The 4,276-nt window shown below is 35.4% G+C and overlaps 1 long non-coding RNA gene across 1 annotated transcript; it reads right to left on the bottom strand.

Annotated features, from left to right (window-relative positions):
• Nucleotides 1-1,890: 1,890 nt before the first annotated feature.
• On the bottom strand, nt 1,891-3,252 carry LOC103140586 (uncharacterized). Its single transcript, XR_476523.2, has 3 exons — nt 3,146-3,252; nt 3,026-3,060; nt 1,891-2,673 (listed from the first exon to the last, which is right to left on the bottom strand). It is a non-coding gene; the product is annotated as an uncharacterized LOC103140586 (long non-coding RNA).
• Nucleotides 3,253-4,276: the final 1,024 nt, after the last annotated feature.

Raw genomic sequence — 4,276 nt, 5'->3', positions numbered from 1 at the left:
TTCACACACTCGACGTTCACACACTCGACGTTCACACACTCGACGTTCACACACTCGACGTTCACACACTCGACGTTCACACACTCAACATTCACACACTTGACATTCACACACCCATTTTCAAATCAGTTGTTAACTTAGGGTGAAGTTTCTTGCCCCTAAGGGGGGCAACAGCATGAGGTGGGCAAACAACCATCTCACTGTAAGATGATTATTATTCCCATTGAACCAAACCTAAAGGTTATAATCTATAATAATCACCAATAACAGAGTTTTTGTTCACATACCTCATTCTGTGGTTGAGTCTGAGTATAAACTTGTGCTAAATCACAGAAACAGTTTATCTAGTTATTTAAACATTTACAGATTCAGAATTTGTAAATTTTTACACGTTTCATATAAATGATGTATCAATACCTCTTTGCAAAATCCAAATTTTTGCTGCCAGACAGATGATGAGTATTACAAGAAAAATTGTTACAGCGCTCAGGATCGCAGTTGGTACATTTGTTACTTCATCATACACATTTACTGAGGAGACAAACATGTATAAGTTTGGAAACTGAAATAGATGCTGTTATATTAATCTTTTGTGTTCTATAATATGAAATTCATTTTTACATCTTTTATTTATTTTTCATATTACAGACAATACTTAAAGATCTTACCTTTTACTTTTAAATATGTTGCAGTGAAAATTACTGGGTTTCCATCTGTTGGAGATTCACAGAAATACAGTCCAGTATCAGAGAAAACCACTGATCTGATGTCTAAGAAAAGGTCTGTGATGTTGGATGTCATTGTAAATCGGCCCAGTTGAGTTTTGCTCCATCCAGAACTGCTCATAGACACGATGATGGTGGCGTTTGGTCCATCAGCCAGTTTGAACCAGTGGAGAAACACAGGAACACGGCTCAGATTTGAGCACCGCAGTGTGACTTCTCCTCCAGGCTGGACAGCAACTGAGTGAAACTGACAAACCGATGTCGAGCTCCAACCTGTAATGTGCATTCAAGAAAAACAAAATAATATTTGTAATTGATTAACACACAAACAGACAGCAAAATTTTATAAAAAATACATTATTTAGACGTACTTACTGAACATGCAGAGCAAAGCTCCAAACAAACTGAAGTTCATCATCGTGTGAAAAGTTCGACTACATCAGCTCAATGATTGAATCTGAACTGTGCTCCAGTTACTGTGATCTTACTGTATGGAGGAGGGAGGAGTGTTTTCATAGTTAACTGGTTGTTGACACTGACGATGGAAAAGTTTCAAAGGATTAGATACCAACATGATGACAATTAGTTAAAACAATATCGTCTGGTTGACAACATAGAAAAATAAGCAGTAATGTATTTTTAAAGTGAGTTAGTCATATTCAATAAATTACAATGTTACATTTCTTTTCAGTAACTTGGGTCACAAAGTGAAACACATTACACAGATGAATTCCACACAGATTGATGTTTTCAAGATTCTATTTCTGTTATGATGATTTTCTGCTTACAGCTAATAAAGACATGGCTTTAAAATTAGAATATTACATCAGATAAATAAACATATTTTTGGTACAGAAATGTCGACTTAATTAAAACTATGTTTAAAGGTTGTTATTCTAGAGTGATTTATTACCTGACAAGTGAACATAGTCATATTCCTTTCTGTTCTACACATTTATATCAGTAAATTAGAATATCCTCAAGAAATGTATTTTGTAATTCAGCAACAAATGAAACTAGCTTCATGTATAGTTATGTGGAAATATTACACAGTAATAATAACATATTTTGATCTAGCAGTTTATAATATTCAACTAATATAAACAGAGAGCTAAAACAACAGGAAATACTTATTAAAGTTTTTGTAACATATATCTAGGCAGATTTACACATGGCTCATATTTCTCCCATTTTTTGATGATGGATTTAACTGAACTCCAGGGGATGCTCAGTGTCTAAGAATTTTTTTGTATCCATCCCCTGGCTTATTCTTTCAATGAACATTTCTCTGAGCTGCTTGGAGTTTTCTTTAGTCTTTGTGCTGTAATGGCAGCCAGGAATGCTGATGAACCAGTGATGGACTTTTATGACCAATCACTTCAGACACTCACTGCAATCATATGATCTCCATTCCACTCATTGTGAGACTGATAGCATCAATTGGTTGGACCTCTGCTGAATTAGGTCATTTGCTTTAAAGGTGTCAGTGTCAGAATCGCTTTATTATTGGGAAATATTTCTTGCAGCATTGTCAGAAAAAAACCCCCAAACAGAAACAGAGTAATAATCACACCACAACATTGGCAAAGCAGCAACAAAGAATCTATGAAATATGAGAACTAATGATAATATAAAACAATCAGGCTAAATGACAAACAATCACACCAGTTCAGATTTACATGAATCAAGTCCACCCATCTGACATTCTCTATGCAATAATGTCACATTTATCAGATTTATTGAATCTTCTGCAAACAGAACTTGAAATGCTAATGTTTGAAAAAAACAAAACTCAAATAAAAACAGCCTAAAGTCTGACATGAATTTATCTGGTGGCTCCATACAGTGCAGTTGTCTCCAGCTCTCTCTCTGCTGCAGGTCTTCTGTTGCTTCCAGCTTTGGGGTGAAAAGTTGGAGCAGCATAATTCAGGTCATCAGAGCTCAGATTCTGTGGATGGAGACATTTTAACCAATCAAATCATGGGAAGGTAAATGGTCTAAACTTAAATAGTGCTGTTCTTGTCACACCGACCACTCAAATAACTTTTACATTTCAAGTCTAATTCTCCCAGCCACATTCAACATTCACACAGTTGTGCTTAAATTAATAAGTAATTTAGGTTTAAGTTTCTTCTCCAACAACATGCAGCAGGGAAAGCTGAATAAACTGAGAACCTTCTAACAGCAAGATGATTATTATTGTGAGACTGATAGCACCAATTGCTATCATAAGTGCTGCACACCAAAGTTATGATACATAATAATGACCAAAAACAGATCTGAGTTTAGTTTTGACATACCTCATTTCGTGGTTGACTCTGAGTGTAAACTTGATCTAAATAACAGAAACAGTTCATCTGGTTGGTTATCCAGAATTTGTACATTTTTTTTAATTTTGCTTGGTGACAAAATAACAATACCTGTCTGAAAAATCCCATTTTTTGCCATCAGACAGTAGATCAGTAACACAAAGAAAAGGGTCACAGAACTCATGATCGCAGTTGGTACATTTATACCTTCATCACTCACATCTACTGAGGAGACAAACACATATAAGTTTAGAAACTGCAATAAATGCTGCAATATTGACTTACCTACTGGAAAGTATAAAACTGATTTCTAATTATTCTCAAGAGTTATTTTTCTTATTTGGCTTATAGGTTTTAAAATCGTACCTTCAACTTTTAAATATGTTGCAGTGAAAATTACTGGGTTTCCATCTGTGCGACATTCACAGAAATACAGTCCAGTATCAGAGAAAACCACTGATCTGATGTCTAAGAAAAGGTCTGTGATGTTGGATGTCATTGTAAATCGGCCCAGTTGAGTTTTGCTCCATCCAGAACTCATAGACATGATGATGGTGGCGTTTGGTCCATCAGCCAGTTTGAACCAGTGGAGAAACACAGGAACACGGCTCAGATTTGAGCACCGCAGTGTGACTTCTCCTCCAGGCTGAACAACAACTGAGTGAAACTGACAAACCGATGTCGAGCTCCAACCTGTAATGTGCATTCAAGAAAAACAAAATAATATTTATAAGTGATGATATTAGCACATGAACAGCAAAATTATATAAAAAATACATTATTTAGGCGTACTTACTGAACATGCAGAGCAAAGCTCCAAACAAGCTGAAGTTCATCATCGTGTGAAAAGTTCGACTACATCAGCTCAATGATTGAATCTGAACTGTGCTCCAGTTACTGTGATCTTACTGTATGGAGGAGGGAGGAGTGTTTTCATAGTTAACTGGTTGTTGACACTGACGATGGAAAAGTTTCAAAGGATTAGATACCAACATGATGACAATTAGTTAAAACAATATTGTATGATTTGATAACATAAAAATAAGTGGTGAGGTATTTAAAAGTATTTGAGTTGATGAAACATGGGTTACATTGTTGAGTTCTCACAAATTAGAATATTATTTGAAAGTTAATTTTTTCAGTAATTCAGTTCAGTGAAGCACATTATGTTCAACCTCAGTCTGAAAGTTGAGGCTCTTTTTGAGGTGGGTTGAGAATTTCAATTGGTCAAAAGAAAAAATA

Source organism: Poecilia formosa, unplaced genomic scaffold, assembly GCF_000485575.1.
Source record: "Poecilia formosa unplaced genomic scaffold, Poecilia_formosa-5.1.2 Scaffold73, whole genome shotgun sequence".
NCBI lineage: Eukaryota > Metazoa > Chordata > Actinopteri > Cyprinodontiformes > Poeciliidae > Poecilia > Poecilia formosa.
The sequence above is the reverse complement of the archived record's forward strand: the minus strand, read 5'-3'. Positions and strand labels throughout refer to the sequence as shown.